The sequence below is a fragment of the Phyllobates terribilis genome, unplaced genomic scaffold (assembly GCF_046119375.1).
Source record: "Phyllobates terribilis strain yellow unplaced genomic scaffold, ASM4611937v1 Scaffold_109__1_contigs__length_5621821, whole genome shotgun sequence".
NCBI lineage: Eukaryota > Metazoa > Chordata > Amphibia > Anura > Dendrobatidae > Phyllobates > Phyllobates terribilis.
Genome location: NW_027362869.1, coordinates 2,416,328 through 2,438,411, shown reverse-complemented (window position 1 = coordinate 2,438,411; position 22,084 = coordinate 2,416,328).

Here is a 22,084-nt window from a genome sequence, read left to right as displayed (position 1 = left end):
TTTTTTTTTCTGGACTTAGAAAATTTTCACACATGTCTCAGACTTCCAGAGAGGGGAGCATGTCAGTGCGCGCATCCGATTTCAGTTCCAGAGCGATTTACCCGATGAGTCCTTCATACTTAGTCGTTTTTTGCAAAATTTCTGACTTTTTGAAAATTTCACTTTTTTTGTGAAAATCTCCGCTAAATGAGGTTATAGTATGTTAGAGGGCATCCCAGGAGGGCTCCACATGTGTGGGTAAAATATATATCCCTTGGGGGGAAATTTGAAAAAAAGTTGAAAAAAATTTTTTTTCTGGACTTAGAAAATTTTCACACATGTGTAAGACTTCCAGAGAGGGGAGCATGTCTGTAAGCGCATCCGATTTCAGTTCCAGAGCGTTTCACCCGATGAGTCCTTCATACTTAGTCGTTTTTTGGAAAAATTTCCACTTTTTGAAAATTTCACTTTTTTGTGAAAATCTCCGCTAAATGAGGTTATAGTATGTTAGATGGCATCCCAGGAGGGCTCCAAATGTGTGGGTAAAATATATATCCCTTGAGGGGAAATTGGAAAAAAAGTTGAAAAATTTTTTTTTTCTGGACTTAGAAAATTTTCACACAGGTCTCAGACTTCCAGAGAGGGGAGCATGTCTGTAAGCGCATCCGATTTCAGTTCCAGAGCGTTTCACCCCATGAGTCCTTCATACTTAGTCGTTTCTTGCAAAATTTCTGACTTTTTGAAAATTTCACTTTTTTGTGAAAATTTCCGCTAAATGAGGTCATAGTATGTTAGAGGGCATCCCAGGAGGGCTCCAAATGTGTCGGTAAAATATATATCCCTTGGGGGGAAATTTGAATAAAAGTTGAAAAAATTTTTTTTTTCTGGACTTAGAAAATTTTCACACATGTCTCAGACTTCCAGAGAGGGGAGCATGTCAGTGCGTGCATCCGATTTCAGTTCCAGAGCGATTTACCCGATGAGTCCTTCATACTTAGTCGTTTTTTGCAAAATTTCTGACTTTTTGAAAATTTCACTTTTTTGTGAAAATCTCCGCTAAATGAGGTTATAGTATGTTAGAGGGTATCCCAGGAGGGCTCCAAATGTGTGGGTAAAATATATATCCCTTGGGGGGAAATTTGAAAAAAAGTTTTAAATTTTTTTTTTCTGGACTTAGAAAATTTTCACACATGTCTCAGACTTCCAGAGAGGGGAGCATGTTAGTGCGCGCATCCGATTTCAGTTCCAGAGCGTTTCACCCGATGAGTCCTTCATACTTAGTCGTTTTTTGCAAAATTTCTGACTTTTTGAAAATTTCACTTTTTTGTGAAAATCTCCGCTAAATGAGGTTATAGTATGTTAGAGGGCATCCCAGGAGGGCTCCAAATGTGTGGGTAAAATATATATCCCTTGGGGGGAAATTTGAAAAAAAGTTGAAAAAATTTTCTTTTCTGGACTTAGAAAATTTTCACACATGTGTAAGACTTCCAGAGAGGGGAGCATGTCTGTAAGTGCATCCGATTTCAGTTTCAGAGCGTTTCACCCGATGAGTCCTTCATACTTAGTCGTTTTTTGGAAAAATTTCCACTTTTTGAAAATTTCACTTTTTTGTGAAAATCTCCGCTAAATGAGGTTATAGTATGTTAGAGGGCATCCCAGGAGGGCTCCAAATGTGTGGGTAAAATATATATCCCTTGAGGGGAAATTTGAAAAAAAGTTGAAAAATTTTTTTTTTCTGGACTTAGAAAATTTTCACACATGTCTCAGACTTCCAGAGAGGGGAGCATGTCTGTAAGCGCATCCGATTTCAGTTCCAGAGCGTTTCACCCCATGAGTCCTTCATACTTAGTCGTTTCTTGCAAAATTTCTGACTTTTTGAAAATTTCACTTTTTTGTGAAAATCTCCGCTAAATGAGGTTATAGTATGTTAGAGGGCATCCCAGGAGGGCTCCAAATGTGTGGGTAAAATATATATCCCTTGGGGGAAATTTGAAAAAAAGTTGAAAAAAAATTTTTTTCTGGACTTTGAAAATTTTCACACATGTGTAAGACGTCCAGAGAGGGGAGCATGTCTGTAAGCGCATCCGATTTCAGTTCCAGAGCGTTTCACCCCATGAGTCCTTCATACTTAGTCGTTTCTTGCAAAATTTCTGACTTTTTGAAAATTTCACTTTTTTGTGAAAATCTCCGCTAAATGAGGTCATAGTATGTTAGAGGGCATCCCAGGAGGGCTCCAAATGTGTCGGTAAAATATATATCCCTTGGGGGGAAATTTGAATAAAAGTTGAAAAAATTTTTTTTTTCTGGACTTAGAAAATTTTCACACATGTCTCAGACTTCCAGAGAGGGGAGCATGTCAGTGCGTGCATCCGATTTCAGTTCCAGAGCGATTTACCCGATGAGTCCTTCATACTTAGTCGTTTTTTGCAAAATTTCTGACTTTTTGAAAATTTCACTTTTTTGTGAAAATCTCCGCTAAATGAGGTTATAGTATGTTAGAGGGCATCCCAGGAGGGCTCCAAATGTGTGGGTAAAATATATATCCCTTGGGGGAAATTTGAAAAAAAGTTGAAAAATTTTTTTTTCTGGACTTAGAAAATTTTCACACATATCTCAGACTTCCAGAGAGGGGAGCATGTCAGTGCGCGCATCCGATTTCAGTTCCAGAGCGATTCACCCGATGAGTCCTTCATACTTAGTCGTTTTTTGCAAAATTTCTGACTTTTTGAAAATTTCACTTTTTTGTGAAAATCTCCGCTAAATGAGGTTATAGTATGTTAGAGGGTATCCCAGGAGGGCTCCAAATGTGTGGGTAAAATATATATCCCTTGGGGGGAAATTTGAAAAAAAGTTTTAAATTTTTTTTTTTCTGGACTTAGAAAATTTTCACACATGTCTCAGACTTCCAGAGAGGGGATCATGTCTGTAAGCGCATCCGATTTCAGTTCCAGAGCGTTTCACCCGATGAGTCCTTCATACTTAGTCGTTTTTTGCAAAATTTCTGACTTTTTGAAAATTTCACTTTTTTGTGAAAATCTCCGCTAAATGAGGTTATAGTATGTTAGAGGGCATTCCAGGAGGGCTCCAACTGTGTGGGTAAAATATATATCCCTTGTCGGGAAATTTGAAAAAAAGTTAAAAATTATTTTTTTTCTGGACTTAGAAAATTTTCACACATGTCTCAGACTTCCAGAGAGGGGAGCATGTTAGTGCGCGCATCCGATTTCAGTTCCAGAGCGTTTCACCCGATGAGTCCTTCATACTTAGTCGTTTTTTGCAAAATTTCTGACTTTTTGAAAATTTCACTTTTTTGTGAAAATCTCCGCTAAATGAGGTTATAGTATGTTAGAGGGCATCCCAGGAGGGCTCCAAATGTGTGGGTAAAATATATATCCCTTGGGGGGAAATTTGAAAAAAAGTTGAAAAAATTTTCTTTTCTGGACTTAGAAAATTTTCACACATGTGTAAGACTTCCAGAGAGGGGAGCATGTCTGTAAGCGCATCCGATTTCAGTTTCAGAGCGTTTCACCCGATGAGTCCTTCATACTTAGTCGTTTTTTGGAAAAATTTCCACTTTTTGAAAATTTCACTTTTTTGTGAAAATCTCCGCTAAATGAGGTTATAGTATGTTAGAGGGCATCCCAGGAGGGCTCCAAATGTGTGGGTAAAATATATATCCCTTGAGGGGAAATTTGAAAAAAAGTTGAAAAATTTTTTTTTTCTGGACTTAGAAAATTTTCACACATGTCTCAGACTTCCAGAGAGGGGAGCATGTCTGTAAGCGTATCCGATTTCAGTTCCAGAGCGTTTCACCCCATGAGTCCTTCATACTTAGTCGTTTCTTGCAAAATTTCTGACTTTTTGAAAATTTCACTTTTTTGTGAAAATCTCCGCTAAATGAGGTTATAGTATGTTAGAGGGCATCCCAGGAGGGCTCCAAATGTGTCGGTAAAATATATATCCCTTGGGGGAAATTTGAAAAAAAGTTCAAAAAAATTTTTTTTCTGGACTTTGAAAATTTTCACACATGTGTAAGACGTCCAGAGAGGGGAGCATGTCTGTAAGCGCATCCGATTTCAGTTCCAGAGCGTTTCACCCGATGAGTCCTTCATACTTAGTCGTTTCTTGCAAAATTTCTGACTTTTGGAAAATTTCACTTTTTTGTGAAAATCTCCGCTAAATGAGGTCATAGTATGTTAGAGGGCATCCCAGGAGGGCTCCAAATGTGTGGGTAAAATATACATCCCTTGAGGGGAAATTTGAATAAAAGTTGAAAAAATTTTTTTTTTCTGGACTTAGAAAATTTTCACACATGTCTCAGACTTCCAGAGAGGGGAGCATGTCAGTGCGCGCATCCGATTTCAGTTCCAGAGCGATTTACCCGATGAGTCCTTCATACTTAGTCGTTTTTTGCAAAATTTCTGACTTTTTGAAAATTTCACTTTTTTTGTGAAAATCTCCGCTAAATGAGGTTATAGTATGTTAGAGGGCATCCCAGGAGTGCTCCACATGTGTGGGTAAAATATATATCCCTTGGGGGGAAATTTGAAAAAAAGTTGAAAAAAATTTTTTTTCTGGACTTAGAAAATTTTCACACATGTGTAAGACTTCCAGAGAGGGGAGCATGTCTGTAAGCGCATCCGATTTCAGTTCCAGAGCGTTTCACCCGATGAGTCCTTCATACTTAGTCGTTTTTTGGAAAAATTTCCACTTTTTGAAAATTTCACTTTTTTGTGAAAATCTCCGCTAAATGAGGTTATAGTATGTTAGATGGCATCCCAGGAGGGCTCCAAATGTGTGGGTAAAATATATATCCCTTGAGGGGAAATTGGAAAAAAAGTTGAAAAATTTTTTTTTTCTGGACTTAGAAAATTTTCACACAGGTCTCAGACTTCCAGAGAGGGGAGCATGTCTGTAAGCGCATCCGATTTCAGTTCCAGAGCGTTTCACCCCATGAGTCCTTCATACTTAGTCGTTTCTTGCAAAATTTCTGACTTTTTGAAAATTTCACTTTTTTGTGAAAATCTCCGCTAAATGAGGTCATAGTATGTTAGAGGGCATCCCAGGAGGGCTCCAAATGTGTCGGTAAAATATATATCCCTTGGGGGGAAATTTGAATAAAAGTTGAAAAAATTTTTTTTTTCTGGACTTAGAAAATTTTCACACATGTCTCAGACTTCCAGAGAGGGGAGCATGTCAGTGCGTGCATCCGATTTCAGTTCCAGAGCGATTTACCCGATGAGTCCTTCATACTTAGTCGTTTTTTGCAAAATTTCTGACTTTTTGAAAATTTCACTTTTTTGTGAAAATCTCCGCTAAATGAGGTTATAGTATGTTAGAGGGTATCCCAGGAGGGCTCCAAATGTGTGGGTAAAATATATATCCCTTGGGGGGAAATTTGAAAAAAAGTTTTAAATTTTTTTTTTCTGGACTTAGAAAATTTTCACACATGTCTCAGACTTCCAGAGAGGGGAGCATGTTAGTGCGCGCATCCGATTTCAGTTCCAGAGCGTTTCACCCGATGAGTCCTTCATACTTAGTCGTTTTTTGCAAAATTTCTGACTTTTTGAAAATTTCACTTTTTTGTGAAAATCTCCGCTAAATGAGGTTATAGTATGTTAGAGGGCATCCCAGGAGGGCTCCAAATGTGTGGGTAAAATATATATCCCTTGGGGGGAAATTTGAAAAAAAGTTGAAAAAATTTTCTTTTCTGGACTTAGAAAATTTTCACACATGTGTAAGACTTCCAGAGAGGGGAGCATGTCTGTAAGTGCATCCGATTTCAGTTTCAGAGCGTTTCACCCGATGAGTCCTTCATACTTAGTCGTTTTTTGGAAAAATTTCCACTTTTTGAAAATTTCACTTTTTTGTGAAAATCTCCGCTAAATGAGGTTATAGTATGTTAGAGGGCATCCCAGGAGGGCTCCAAATGTGTTGGTAAAATATATATCCCTTGAGGGGAAATTTGAAAAAAAGTTGAAAAATTTTTTTTTTCTGGACTTAGAAAATTTTCACACATGTCTCAGACTTCCAGAGAGGGGAGCATGTCTGTAAGCGCATCCGATTTCAGTTCCAGAGCGTTTCACCCCATGAGTCCTTCATACTTAGTCGTTTCTTGCAAAATTTCTGACTTTTTGAAAATTTCACTTTTTTGTGAAAATCTCCGCTAAATGAGGTTATAGTATGTTAGAGGGCATCCCAGGAGGGCTCCAAATGTGTGGGTAAAATATATATCCCTTGGGGGAAATTTGAAAAAAAGTTGAAAAAATTTTTTTTTCTGGACTTTGAAAATTTTCACACATGTGTAAGACGTCCAGAGAGGGGAGCATGTCTGTAAGCGCATCCGATTTCAGTTCCAGAGCGTTTCACCCCATGAGTCCTTCATACTTAGTCGTTTCTTGCAAAATTTCTGACTTTTTGAAAATTTCACTTTTTTGTGAAAATCTCCGCTAAATGAGGTCATAGTATGTTAGAGGGCATCCCAGGAGGGCTCCAAATGTGTCGGTAAAATATATATCCCTTGGGGGGAAATTTGAATAAAAGTTGAAAAAATTTTTTTTTTCTGGACTTAGAAAATTTTCACACATGTCTCAGACTTCCAGAGAGGGGAGCATGTCAGTGCGTGCATCCGATTTCAGTTCCAGAGCGATTTACCCGATGAGTCCTTCATACTTAGTCGTTTTTTGCAAAATTTCTGACTTTTTGAAAATTTCACTTTTTTGTGAAAATCTCCGCTAAATGAGGTTATAGTATGTTAGAGGGCATCCCAGGAGGGCTCCAAATGTGTGGGTAAAATATATATCCCTTGGAGGGAAATTTGAAAAAAAGTTGAAAAAATTTTCTTTTCTGGACTTAGAAAATTTTCACACATGTGTAAGACTTCCAGAGAGGGGAGCATGTCTGTAAGTGCATCCGATTTCAGTTTCAGAGCGTTTCACCCGATGAGTCCTTCATACTTAGTCGTTTTTTGGAAAAATTTCCACTTTTTGAAAATTTCACTTTTTTGTGAAAATCTCCGCTAAATGAGGTTATAGTATGTTAGAGGGTATCCCAGGAGGGCTCCAAATGTGTGGGTAAAATATATATCCCTTGGGGGGAAATTTGAAAAAAAGTTTTAAATTTTTTTTTTTCTGGACTTAGAAAATTTTCACACATGTCTCAGACTTCCAGAGAGGGGATCATGTCTGTAAGCGCATCCGATTTCAGTTCCAGAGCGTTTCACCCGATGAGTCCTTCATACTTAGTCGTTTTTTGCAAAATTTCTGACTTTTTGAAAATTTCACTTTTTTGTGAAAATCTCCGCTAAATGAGGTTATAGTATGTTAGAGGGCATTCCAGGAGGGCTCCAACTGTGTGGGTAAAATATATATCCCTTGTCGGGAAATTTGAAAAAAAGTTAAAAATTATTTTTTTTCTGGACTTAGAAAATTTTCACACATGTCTCAGACTTCCAGAGAGGGGAGCATGTTAATGCGCGCATCCGATTTCAGTTCCAGAGCGTTTCACCCGATGAGTCCTTCATACTTAGTCGTTTTTTGCAAAATTTCTGACTTTTTGAAAATTTCACTTTTTTGTGAAAATCTCCGCTAAATGAGGTTATAGTATGTTAGAGGGCATCCCAGGAGGGCTCCAAATGTGTGGGTAAAATATATATCCCTTGGGGGGAAATTTGAAAAAAAGTTGAAAAAATTTTCTTTTCTGGACTTAGAAAATTTTCACACATGTGTAAGACTTCCAGAGAGGGGAGCATGTCTGTAAGCGCATCCGATTTCAGTTTCAGAGCGTTTCACCCGATGAGTCCTTCATACTTAGTCGTTTTTTGGAAAAATTTCCACTTTTTGAAAATTTCACTTTTTTGTGAAAATCTCCGCTAAATGAGGTTATAGTATGTTAGAGGGCATCCCAGGAGGGCTCCAAATGTGTGGGTAAAATATATATCCCTTGAGGGGAAATTTGAAAAAAAGTTGAAAAATTTTTTTTTTCTGGACTTAGAAAATTTTCACACATGTCTCAGACTTCCAGAGAGGGGAGCATGTCTGTAAGCGTATCCGATTTCAGTTCCAGAGCGTTTCACCCCATGAGTCCTTCATACTTAGTCGTTTCTTGCAAAATTTCTGACTTTTTGAAAATTTCACTTTTTTGTGAAAATCTCCGCTAAATGAGGTTATAGTATGTTAGAGGGCATCCCAGGAGGGCTCCAAATGTGTCGGTAAAATATATATCCCTTGGGGGAAATTTGAAAAAAAGTTGAAAAAAATTTTTTTTCTGGACTTTGAAAATTTTCACACATGTGTAAGACGTCCAGAGAGGGGAGCATGTCTGTAAGCGCATCCGATTTCAGTTCCAGAGCGTTTCACCCGATGAGTCCTTCATACTTAGTCGTTTCTTGCAAAATTTCTGACTTTTGGAAAATTTCACTTTTTTGTGAAAATCTCCGCTAAATGAGGTCATAGTATGTTAGAGGGCATCCCAGGAGGGCTCCAAATGTGTGGGTAAAATATACATCCCTTGAGGGGAAATTTGAATAAAAGTTGAAAAAATTTTTTTTTCTGGACTTAGAAAATTTTCACACATGTCTCAGACTTCCAGAGAGGGGAGCATGTCAGTGCGCGCATCCGATTTCAGTTCCAGAGCGATTTACCCGATGAGTCCTTCATACTTAGTCGTTTTTTGCAAAATTTCTGACTTTTTGAAAATTTCACTTTTTTTGTGAAAATCTCCGCTAAATGAGGTTATAGTATGTTAGAGGGCATCCCAGGAGGGCTCCACATGTGTGGGTAAAATATATATCCCTTGGGGGGAAATTTGAAAAAAAGTTGAAAAAAATTTTTTTTCTGGACTTAGAAAATTTTCACACATGTGTAAGACTTCCAGAGAGGGGAGCATGTCTGTAAGCGCATCCGATTTCAGTTCCAGAGCGTTTCACCCGATGAGTCCTTCATACTTAGTCGTTTTTTGGAAAAATTTCCACTTTTTGAAAATTTCACTTTTTTGTGAAAATCTCCGCTAAATGAGGTTATAGTATGTTAGATGGCATCCCAGGAGGGCTCCAAATGTGTGGGTAAAATATATATCCCTTGAGGGGAAATTGGAAAAAAAGTTGAAAAATTTTTTTTTTCTGGACTTAGAAAATTTTCACACAGGTCTCAGACTTCCAGAGAGGGGAGCATGTCTGTAAGCGCATCCGATTTCAGTTCCAGAGCGTTTCACCCCATGAGTCCTTCATACTTAGTCGTTTCTTGCAAAATTTCTGACTTTTTGAAAATTTCACTTTTTTGTGAAAATCTCCGCTAAATGAGGTCATAGTATGTTAGAGGGCATCCCAGGAGGGCTCCAAATGTGTCGGTAAAATATATATCCCTTGGGGGGAAATTTGAATAAAAGTTGAAAAAATTTTTTTTTTCTGGACTTAGAAAATTTTCACACATGTCTCAGACTTCCAGAGAGGGGAGCATGTCAGTGCGTGCATCCGATTTCAGTTCCAGAGCGATTTACCCGATGAGTCCTTCATACTTAGTCGTTTTTTGCAAAATTTCTGACTTTTTGAAAATTTCACTTTTTTGTGAAAATCTCCGCTAAATGAGGTTATAGTATGTTAGAGGGTATCCCAGGAGGGCTCCAAATGTGTGGGTAAAATATATATCCCTTGGGGGGAAATTTGAAAAAAAGTTTTAAATTTTTTTTTTCTGGACTTAGAAAATTTTCACACATGTCTCAGACTTCCAGAGAGGGGAGCATGTTAGTGCGCGCATCCGATTTCAGTTCCAGAGCGTTTCACCCGATGAGTCCTTCATACTTAGTCGTTTTTTGCAAAATTTCTGACTTTTTGAAAATTTCACTTTTTTGTGAAAATCTCCGCTAAATGAGGTTATAGTATGTTAGAGGGCATCCCAGGAGGGCTCCAAATGTGTGGGTAAAATATATATCCCTTGGGGGGAAATTTGAAAAAAAGTTGAAAAAATTTTCTTTTCTGGACTTAGAAAATTTTCACACATGTGTAAGACTTCCAGAGAGGGGAGCATGTCTGTAAGTGCATCCGATTTCAGTTTCAGAGCGTTTCACCCGATGAGTCCTTCATACTTAGTCGTTTTTTGGAAAAATTTCCACTTTTTGAAAATTTCACTTTTTTGTGAAAATCTCCGCTAAATGAGGTTATAGTATGTTAGAGGGCATCCCAGGAGGGCTCCAAATGTGTGGGTAAAATATATATCCCTTGAGGGGAAATTTGAAAAAAAGTTGAAAAATTTTTTTTTTCTGGACTTAGAAAATTTTCACACATGTCTCAGACTTCCAGAGAGGGGAGCATGTCTGTAAGCGCATCCGATTTCAGTTCCAGAGCGTTTCACCCCATGAGTCCTTCATACTTAGTCGTTTCTTGCAAAATTTCTGACTTTTTGAAAATTTCACTTTTTTGTGAAAATCTCCGCTAAATGAGGTTATAGTATGTTAGAGGGCATCCCAGGAGGGCTCCAAATGTCTGGGTAAAATATATATCCCTTGGGGGAAATTTGAAAAAAAGTTGAAAAAAAATTTTTTTCTGGACTTTGAAAATTTTCACACATGTGTAAGACGTCCAGAGAGGGGAGCATGTCTGTAAGCGCATCCGATTTCAGTTCCAGAGCGTTTCACCCCATGAGTCCTTCATACTTAGTCGTTTCTTGCAAAATTTCTGACTTTTTGAAAATTTCACTTTTTTGTGAAAATCTCCGCTAAATGAAGTCATAGTATGTTAGAGGGCATCCCAGGAGGGCTCCAAATGTGTCGGTAAAATATATATCCCTTGGGGGGAAATTTGAATAAAAGTTGAAAAAATTTTTTTTTTCTGGACTTAGAAAATTTTCACACATGTCTCAGACTTCCAGAGAGGGGAGCATGTCAGTGCGTGCATCCGATTTCAGTTCCAGAGCGATTTACCCGATGAGTCCTTCATACTTAGTCGTTTTTTGCAAAATTTCTGACTTTTTGAAAATTTCACTTTTTTGTGAAAATCTCCGCTAAATGAGGTTATAGTATGTTAGAGGGTATCCCAGGAGGGCTCCAAATGTGTGGGTAAAATATATATCCCTTGGGGGGAAATTTGAAAAAAAGTTTTAAATTTTTTTTTTCTGGACTTAGAAAATTTTCACACATGTCTCAGACTTCCAGAGAGGGGAGCATGTTAGTGCGCGCATCCGATTTCAGTTCCAGAGCGTTTCACCCGATGAGTCCTTCATACTTAGTCGTTTTTTGCAAAATTTCTGACTTTTTGAAAATTTCACTTTTTTGTGAAAATCTCCGCTAAATGAGGTTATAGTATGTTAGAGGGCATCCCAGGAGGGCTCCAAATGTGTGGGTAAAATATATATCCCTTGGGGGGAAATTTGAAAAAAAGTTGAAAAAATTTTCTTTTCTGGACTTAGAAAATTTTCACACATGTGTAAGACTTCCAGAGAGGGGAGCATGTCTGTAAGTGCATCCGATTTCAGTTTCAGAGCGTTTCACCCGATGAGTCCTTCATACTTAGTCGTTTTTTGGAAAAATTTCCACTTTTTGAAAATTTCACTTTTTTGTGAAAATCTCCGCTAAATGAGGTTATAGTATGTTAGAGGGCATCCCAGGAGGGCACCAAATGTGTGGGTAAAATATATATCCCTTGAGGGGAAATTTGAAAAAAAGTTGAAAAATTTTTTTTTTCTGGACTTAGAAAATTTTCACACATGTCTCAGACTTCCAGAGAGGGGAGCATGTCTGTAAGCGCATCCGATTTCAGTTCCAGAGCGTTTCACCCCATGAGTCCTTCATACTTAGTCGTTTCTTGCAAAATTTCTGACTTTTTGAAAATTTCACTTTTTTGTGAAAATCTCCGCTAAATGAGGTTATAGTATGTTAGAGGGCATCCCAGGAGGGCTCCAAATGTGTGGGTAAAATATATATCCCTTGGGGGAAATTTGAAAAAAAGTTGAAAAAAAATTTTTTTCTGGACTTTGAAAATTTTCACACATGTGTAAGACGTCCAGAGAGGGGAGCATGTCTGTAAGCGCATCCGATTTCAGTTCCAGAGCGTTTCACCCCATGAGTCCTTCATACTTAGTCGTTTCTTGCAAAATTTCTGACTTTTTGAAAATTTCACTTTTTTGTGAAAATCTCCGCTAAATGAGGTCATAGTATGTTAGAGGGCATCCCAGGAGGGCTCCAAATGTGTCGGTAAAATATATATCCCTTGGGGGGAAATTTGAATAAAAGTTGAAAAAATTTTTTTTTTCTGGACTTAGAAAATTTTCACACATGTCTCAGACTTCCAGAGAGGGGAGCATGTCAGTGCGTGCATCCGATTTCAGTTCCAGAGCGATTTACCCGATGAGTCCTTCATACTTAGTCGTTTTTTGCAAAATTTCTGACTTTTTGAAAATTTCACTTTTTTGTGAAAATCTCCGCTAAATGAGGTTATAGTATGTTAGAGGGTATCCCAGGAGGGCTCCAAATGTGTGGGTAAAATATATATCCCTTGGGGGGAAATTTGAAAAAAAGTTTTAAATTTTTTTTTTCTGGACTTAGAAAATTTTCACACATGTCTCAGACTTCCAGAGAGGGGAGCATGTTAGTGCGCGCATCCGATTTCAGTTCCAGAGCGTTTCACCCGATGAGTCCTTCATACTTAGTCGTTTTTTGCAAAATTTCTGACTTTTTGAAAATTTCACTTTTTTGTGAAAATCTCCGCTAATTGAGGTTATAGTATGTTAGAGGGCATCCCAGGAGGGCTCCAAATGTGTGGGTAAAATATATATCCCTTGGGGGGAAATTTGAAAAAAAGTTGAAAAAATTTTCTTTTCTGGACTTAGAAAATTTTCACACATGTGTAAGACTTCCAGAGAGGGGAGCATGTCTGTAAGTGCATCCGATTTCAGTTTCAGAGCGTTTCACCCGATGAGTCCTTCATACTTAGTCGTTTTTTGGAAAAATTTCCACTTTTTGAAAATTTCACTTTTTTGTGAAAATCTCCGCTAAATGAGGTTATAGTATGTTAGAGGGCATCCCAGGAGGGCTCCAAATGTGTGGGTAAAATATATATCCCTTGAGGGGAAATTTGAAAAAAAGTTGAAAAATTTTTTTTTTCTGGACTTAGAAAATTTTCACACATGTCTCAGACTTTCAGAGAGGGGAGCATGTCTGTAAGCGCATCCGATTTCAGTTCCAGAGCGTTTCACCCCATGAGTCCTTCATACTTAGTCGTTTCTTGCAAAATTTCTGACTTTTTGAAAATTTCACTTTTTTGTGAAAATCTCCGCTAAATGAGGTTATAGTATGTTAGAGGGCATCCCAGGAGGGCTCCAAATGTGTGGGTAAAATATATATCCCTTGGGGGAAATTTGAAAAAAAGTTGAAAAAAATTTTTTTTCTGGACTTTGAAAATTTTCACACATGTGTAAGACGTCCAGAGAGGGGAGCATGTCTGTAAGCGCATCCGATTTCAGTTCCAGAGCGTTTCACCCGATGAGTCCTTCATACTTAGTCGTTTCTTGCAAAATTTCTGACTTTTGGAAAATTTCACTTTTTTGTGAAAATCTCCGCTAAATGAGGTCATAGTATGTTAGAGGGCATCCCAGGAGGGCTCCAAATGTGTGGGTAAAATATACATCCCTTGAGGGGAAATTTGAATAAAAGTTGAAAAAAATTTTTTTTTCTGGACTTAGAAAATTTTCACACATGTCTCAGACTTCCAGAGAGGGGAGCATGTCAGTGCGCGCATCCGATTTCAGTTCCAGAGCGATTTACCCGATGAGTCCTTCATACTTAGTCGTTTTTTGCAAAATTTCTGACTTTTTGAAAATTTCACTTTTTTTGTGAAAATCTCCACTAAATGAGGTTATAGTATGTTAGAGGGCATCCCAGGAGGGCTCCACATGTGTGGGTAAAATATATATCCCTTGGGGGGAAATTTGAAAAAAAGTTGAAAAAAATTTTTTTTCTGAACTTAGAAAATTTTCACACATGTCTCAGACTTCCAGAGAGGGGAGCATGTCTGTAAGCACATCTGATTTCAGTTCCAAAGCGTTTCACCCGATGAGTCCTTCATACTTAGTCGTTTTTTGCAAAATTTCACACTTTTTGAAAATTTCACTTTTTTGTGAAAATCTCCGCTAAATGAGGTTATAGTATGTTAGAGGGCATCCCAGGAGGGCTCCAAATGTGTGGGTAAAATATATATCCCTTGGGGGAAATTTGAAAAAAAGTTGAAAAATTTTGTTTTTCTGGACTTAGAAAATTTTCACACATGTGTAAGACTTCCAGAGAGGGGAGCATGTCTGTAAGCGCATCCGATTTCAGTTCCAGAGCGCTTCACCCGATGAGTCCTTCATACTTAGTCGTTTTTTGGAAAAATTTCCACTTTTTGAAAATTTCACTTTTTTGTGAAAATCTCCGCTAAATGAGGTTATAGTATGTTAGAGGGCATCCCAGGAGGGCTCCAAATGTGTGGGTAAAATATATATCCCTTGAGGGGAAATTTGAAAAAAAGTTGAAAAATTTTTTTTTTCTGGACTTAGAAAATTTTCACACATGTCTCAGACTTCCAGAGAGGGGAGCATGTCTGTAAGCGTATCCGATTTCAGTTCCAGAGCGTTTCACCCCATGAGTCCTTCATACTTAGTCGTTTCTTGCAAAATTTCTGACTTTTTGAAAATTTCACTTTTTTGTGAAAATCTCCGCTAAATGAGGTTATAGTATGTTAGAGGGCATCCCAGGAGGGCTCCAAATGTGTCGGTAAAATATATATCCCTTGGGGGAAATTTGAAAAAAAGTTGAAAAAAATTTTTTTTCTGGACTTTGAAAATTTTCACACATGTGTAAGACGTCCAGAGAGGGGAGCATGTCTGTAAGCGCATCCGATTTCAGTTCCAGAGCATTTCACCCGATGAGTCCTTCATACTTAGTCGTTTCTTGCAAAATTTCTGACTTTTGGAAAATTTCACTTTTTTGTGAAAATCTCCGCTAAATGAGGTCATAGTATGTTAGAGGGCATCCCAGGAGGGCTCCAAATGTGTGGGTAAAATATACATCCCTTGAGGGGAAATTTGAATAAAAGTTGAAAAAATTTTTTTTTTCTGGACTTAGAAAATTTTCACACATGTCTCAGACTTCCAGAGAGGGGAGCATGTCAGTGCGCGCATCCGATTTCAGTTCCAGAGCGATTTACCCGATGAGTCCTTCATACTTAGTCGTTTTTTGCAAAATTTCTGACTTTTTGAAAATTTCACTTTTTTTGTGAAAATCTCCGCTAAATGAGGTTATAGTATGTTAGAGGGCATCCCAGGAGGGCTCCACATGTGTGGGTAAAATATATATCCCTTGGGGGGAAATTTGAAAAAAAGTTGAAAAAATTTTTTTTTCTGGACTTAGAAAATTTTCACACATGTGTAAGACTTCCAGAGAGGGGAGCATGTCTGTAAGCGCATCCGATTTCAGTTCCAGAGCGTTTCACCCGATGAGTCCTTCATACTTAGTCGTTTTTTGGAAAAATTTCCACTTTTTGAAAATTTCACTTTTTTGTGAAAATCTCCGCTAAATGAGGTTATAGTATGTTAGATGGCATCCCAGGAGGGCTCCAAATGTGTGGGTAAAATATATATCCCTTGGGGGGAAATTTGAATAAAAGTTGAAAAAATTTTTTTTTTCTGGACTTAGAAAATTTTCACACATGTCTCAGACTTCCAGAGAGGGGAGCATGTCAGTGCGTGCATCCGATTTCAGTTCCAGAGCGATTTACCCGATGAGTCCTTCATACTTAGTCGTTTTTTGCAAAATTTCTGACTTTTTGAAAATTTCACTTTTTTGTGAAAATCTCCGCTAAATGAGGTTATAGTATGTTAGAGGGTATCCCAGGAGGGCTCCAAATGTGTGGGTAAAATATATATCCCTTGGGGGGAAATTTGAAAAAAAGTTTTAAATTTTTTTTTTCTGGACTTAGAAAATTTTCACACATGTCTCAGACTTCCAGAGAGGGGAGCATGTTAGTGCGCGCATCCGATTTCAGTTCCAGAGCGTTTCACCCGATGAGTCCTTCATACTTAGTCGTTTTTTGCAAAATTTCTGACTTTTTGAAAATTTCACTTTTTTGTGAAAATCTCCGCTAAATGAGGTTATAGTATGTTAGAGGGCATCCCAGGAGGGCTCCAAATGTGTGGGTAAAATATATATCCCTTGGGGGGAAATTTGAAAAAAAGTTGAAAAAATTTTCTTTTCTGGACTTAGAAAATTTTCACACATGTGTAAGACTTCCAGAAAGGGGAGCATGTCTGTAAGTGCATCCGATTTCAGTTTCAGAGCGTTTCACCCGATGAGTCCTTCATACTTAGTCGTTTTTTGGAAAAATTTCCACTTTTTGAAAATTTCACTTTTTTGTGAAAATCTCCGCTAAATGAGGTTATAGTATGTTAGAGGGCATCCCAGGAGGGCTCCAAATGTGTGGGTAAAATATATATCCCTTGAGGGGAAATTTGAAAAAAAGTTGAAAAATTTTTTTTTTCTGGACTTAGAAAATTTTCACACATGTCTCAGACTTCCAGAGAGGGGAGCATGTCTGTAAGCGCATCCGATTTCAGTTCCAGAGCGTTTCACCCCATGAGTCCTTCATACTTAGTCGTTTCTTGCAAAATTTCTGACTTTTTGAAAATTTCACTTTTTTGTGAAAATCTCCGCTAAATGAGGTTATAGTATGTTAGAGGGCATCCCAGGAGGGCTCCAAATGTGTGGGTAAAATATATATCCCTTGGGGGAAATTTGAAAAAAAGTTGAAAAAAAATTTTTTTCTGGACTTTGAAAATTTTCACACATGTGTAAGACGTCCAGAGAGGGGAGCATGTCTGTAAGCGCATCCAATTTCAGTTCCAGAGCGTTTCACCCGATGAGTCCTTCATACTTAGTCGTTTCTTGCAAAATTTCTGACTTTTGGAAAATTTCACTTTTTTGTGAAAATCTCCGCTAAATGAGGTCATAGTATGTTAGAGGGCATCCCAGGAGGGCTCCAAATGTGTGGGTAAAATATATATCCCTTGGGGGGAAATTTGAAAAAAAGTTGAAAATTTTTTTTTTCTGGACTTAGAAAATTTTCACACATATCTCAGACTTCCAGAGAGGGGAACATGTCAGTGCGCGCATCCGATTTCAGTTCCAGAGCGATTCACCCGATGAGTCCTTCATACTTAGTCGTTTTTTGCAAAATTTCTGACTTTTTGAAAATTTCACTTTTTTGTGAAAATCTCCGCTAAATGAGGTTATAGTATGTTAGAGGGCATCACAGGAGGGCTCCAAATGTGTGGGTAAAATATATATCCCTTGGGGGAAATTTGAAAAAAAGTTGAAAATTTTTTTTTTCTGGACTTAGAAAATTTTCACACATGTCTCAGACTTCCAGAGAGGGGAGCATGTCAGTGCGCGCATCCGATTTCAGTTCCAGAGCGATTCACCCGATGAGTCCTTCATACTTAGTCGTTTTTTGCAAAATTTCTGACTTTTTGAAAATTTCACTTTTTTGTGAAAATCTCCGCTAAATGAGGTTATAGTATGTTAGAGGGCATCCCAGGAGGGCTCCAAATGTGTGGGTAAAATATATATCCCTTGTGGGGAAATTTGAAAAAAAGTTAAAAAATTTTTTTTTTCTGGACAGAAAATTTTCACACATGTCTCAGACTTCCAGAGAGGGGAGCATGTCTGTAAGCGCATCCGATTTCAGTTCCAGAGCGTTTCACCCGATGAGTCTTTCATACTTAGTCGTTTTTTGCAAAATTTCACACTTTTTGAAAATTTCACTTTTTTGTGAAAATCTCCGCTAAATGAGGTTATAGTATGTTAGAGGGCATCCCAGGAGGGCTCCAAATGTGTGGGTAAAATATATATCTCTTGTGGGAAATTTGAAAAAAAGGTGAAAAAAATTTTTTTTCTGGACTTTGAAAATTTTCACACATGTGTAAGACGTCCAGAGAGGGGAGCATGTCTGTAAGCGCATCCGATTTCAGTTCCAGAGCGTTTCACCCGATGAGTACTTCATACTTAGTCGTTTCTTGCAAAATTTCTGACTTTTTGAAAATTTCACTTTTTTTGTGAAAATCTCCGCTAAATGAGGTTATAGTATGTTAGAGGGCATCCCAGGAGGGCTCCACATGTGTGGGTAAAATATATATCCCTTGGGGGGAAATTTGAAAAAAAGTTGAAAAATTTTTTTTTTCTGGACTTAGAAAATTTTCACACATGTCTCAGACTTCCAGAGAGGGGAGCATGTCTGTAAGCGCATCTGATTTCAGTTCCAGAGCGTTTCACCCGATGAGTCCTTCATACTTAGTCGTTTTTTGGAAAAATTTCCACTTTTTGAAAATTTCACTTTTTTGTGAAAATCTCCGCTAAATGAGGTTATAGTATGTTAGAGGGCATCCCAGGAGGGCTCCAAATGTGTGGGTAAAATATATATCCCTTGTGGGGAAATTTGAAAAAAAGTTGAAAAAATTTTTTTTTCTGGACTTAGAAAATTTTCACACATGTCTCAGACTTCCAGAGAGGGGAGCATGTCTGTAAGCGCATCCGATTTCAGTTCCAGAGCGTTTCACCCGATGAGTCCTTCATACTTAGTCGTTTTTTGGAAAAATTTCCACTTTTTGAAAATTTCACTTTTTTGTGAAAATCTCCGCTAAATGAGGTTATAGTATGTTAGAAGGCATCCCAGGAGGGCTCCAAATGTGTGGGTAAAATATATATCCCTTGGGGGAAATTTGAAAAAAAGTTGAAAAAAATTTATTTTCTGGACTTTGAAAATTTTCACACATGTGTAAGACTTCCAGAGAGGGGAGCATGTCTGTAAGCGCATCCTATTTCAGTTCCAGAGCGTTTCACCCGATGAGTCCTTCATACTTAGTCGTTTCTTGCAAAATTTCTGACTTTTGGAAAATTTCACTTTTTTGTGAAAATCTCCGCTAAATGAGGTTATAGTATGTTAGAGGGTATCCCAGGAGGGCTCCAAATGTGTGGGTAAAATATATATCCCTTGGGGGGAAATTTGAAAAAAAATTTTAAATTTTTTTTTTTCTGGACTTAGAAAATTTTCACACATGTCTCAGACTTCCAGAGAGGGGATCATGTCTGTAAGCGCATCCGATTTCAGATCCAGAGCGTTTCACCCGATGAGTCCTTCATACTTAGTCGTTTTTTGCAAAATTTCTGACTTTTTGAAAATTTCACTTTTTTGTGAAAATCTCCGCTAAATGAGGTTATAGTATGTTAGAGGGCATCCCAGGAGGGCTCCAAATGTGTGGGTAAAATATATATCCCTTGGGGGGAAATTTGAAAAAAAGTTGAAAAAATTTTCTTTTCTGGACTTAGAAAATTTTCACACATGTGTAAGACTTCCAGAGAGGGGAGCATGTCTGTAAGCGCATCCGATTTCAGTTTCAGAGCGTTTCACCCGATGAGTCCTTCATACTTAGTCGTTTTTTGGAAAAATTTCCACTTTTTGAAAATTTCACTTTTTTGTGAAAATCTCCGCTAAATGAGGTCATAGTATGTTAGAGGGCATCCCAGGAGGGCTCCAAATGTGTGGGTAAAATATACATCCCTTGAGGGGAAATTTGAATAAAAGTTGAAAAAATTTTTTTTTTCTGGACTTAGAAAATTTTCACACATGTCTCAGACTTCCAGAGAGGGGAGCATGTCAGTGCGCGCATCCGATTTCAGTTCCAGAGCGATTTACCCGATGAGTCCTTCATACTTAGTCGTTTTTTGCAAAATTTCTGACTTTTTGAAAATTTCACTTTTTTTGTGAAAATCTCCGCTAAATGAGGTTATAGTATGTTAGAGGGCATCCCAGGAGGGCTCCACATGTGTGGGTAAAATATATATCCCTTGGGGGGAAATTTGAAAAAAGTTGAAAAAAATTTATTTTCTGGACTTAGAAAATTTTCACACATGTCTCAGACTTCCAGAGAGGGGAGCATGTCTGTAAGCGCATCTGATTTCAGTTCCAAAGCGTTTCACCCGATGAGTCCTTCATACTTAGTCGTTTTTTGGAAAAATTTCCACTTTTTGAAAATTTCACTTTTTTGTGAAAATCTCCGCTAAATGAGGTTATAGTATGTTAGAGGGCATCCCAGGAGGGCTCCAAATGTGTGGGTAAAATATATATCCCTTGTGGGGAAATTTGAAAAAAAGTTAAAAAATTTTTTTTTTCTGGACAGAAAATTTTCACACATGTCTCAGACTTCCAGAGAGGGGAGCATGTCTGTAAGCGCATCCGATTTCAGTTCCAGAGCGTTTCACCCGATGAGTCCTTCATACTTAGTCGTTTTTTGCAAAATTTCTCACTTTTTGAAAATTTCACTTTTTTGTGAAAATCTCCGCTAAATGAGGTTATAGTATGTTAGAGGGCATCCCAGGAGGGCTCCAAATGTGTGGGTAAAATATATATCCCTTGGGGGAAATTTGAAAAAAAGTTGAAAAATTTTTTTTTTCTGGACTTAGAAAATTTTCACACATGTGTAAGACTTCCAGAGAGGGGAGCATGTCTGTAAGCGCATCCGATTTCAGTTCCAGAGCGTTTCACCCGATGAGTCCTTCATACTTAGTCGTTTTTTGGAAAAATTTCCACTTTTTGAAAATTTCACTTTTTTGTGAAAATCTCCGCTAAATGAGGTTATAGTATGTTAGATGGCATCCCAGGAGGGCTCCAAATGTGTGGGTAAAATATATATCCCTTGGGGGAAATTTGAAAAAAAGTTGAAAAAATTTTTTTTTCTGGACTTTGAAAATTTTCACACATGTGTAAGACGTCCAGAGAGGGGAGCATGTCTGTAAGCGCATCCGATTTCAGTTCCAGAGCGTTTCACCCGATGAGTACTTCATACTTAGTCGTTTCTTGCAAAATTTCTGACTTTTTGAAAATTTCACTTTTTTTGTGAAAATCTCCGCTAAATGAGGTTATAGTATGTTAGAGGGCATCCCAGGAGGGCTCCAAATGTGTGGGTAAAATATATATCCCTTGGGGGAAATTTGAAAAAAAGTTGAAAAAAATTTTTTTTCTGGACTTTGAAAATTTTCACAAATGTGTAAGACGTCCAGAGAGGGGAGCATGTCTGTAAGCGCATCCGATTTCAGTTCCAGAGCGTTTCACCCGATGAGTCCTTCATACTTAGTCGTTTTTTGGAAAAATTTCCACTTTTTGAAAATTTCACTTTTTTTGTGAAAATCTCCGCTAAATGAGGTTATAGTATGTTAGAGGGCATCCCAGGAGGGCTCCAAATGTGTGGGTAAAATATATATCCCTTGGGGGAAATTTGAAAAAAAGTTGAAAAAAATTTATTTTCTGGACTTTGAAAATTTTCACACATGTGTAAGACTTCCAGAGAGGGGAGCATGTCTGTAAGCGCATCCGATTTCAGTTCCAGAGCGTTTCACCTGATGAGTCCTTCATACTTAGTCGTTTCTTGCAAAATTTCTGACTTTTGGAAAATTTCACTTTTTTGTGAAAATCTCCGCTAAATGAGGTTATAGTATGTTAGAGGGCATCCCAGGAGGGCTCCAAATGTGTGGGTAAAATATATATCCCTTGGGGGGAAATTTGAAAAAAAGTTGAAAATTTTTTTTTTCTGGACTTAGAAAATTTTCACACATATCTCAGACTTCCAGAGAGGGGAACATGTCAGTGCGCGCATCCGATTTCAGTTCCAGAGCGATTCACCCGATGAGTCCTTCATACTTAGTCGTTTTTTGCAAAATTTCTGACTTTTTGAAAATTTCACTTTTTTGTGAAAATCTCCGCTAAATGAGGTTATAGTATGTTAGAGGGTATCACAGGAGGGCTCCAAATGTGTGGGTAAAATATATATCCCTTGGGGGAAATTTGAAAAAAAGTTGAAAATTTTTTTTTTCTGGACTTAGAAAATTTTCACACATGTCTCAGACTTCCAGAGAGGGGAGCATGTCAGTGCGCGCATCCGATTTCAGTTCCAGAGCGATTCACCCGATGAGTCCTTCATACTTAGTCGTTTTTTGCAAAATTTCTGACTTTTTGAAAATTTCACTTTTTTGTGAAAATCTCCGCTAAATGAGGTTATAGTATGTTAGAGGGCATCCCAGGAGGGCTCCAAAT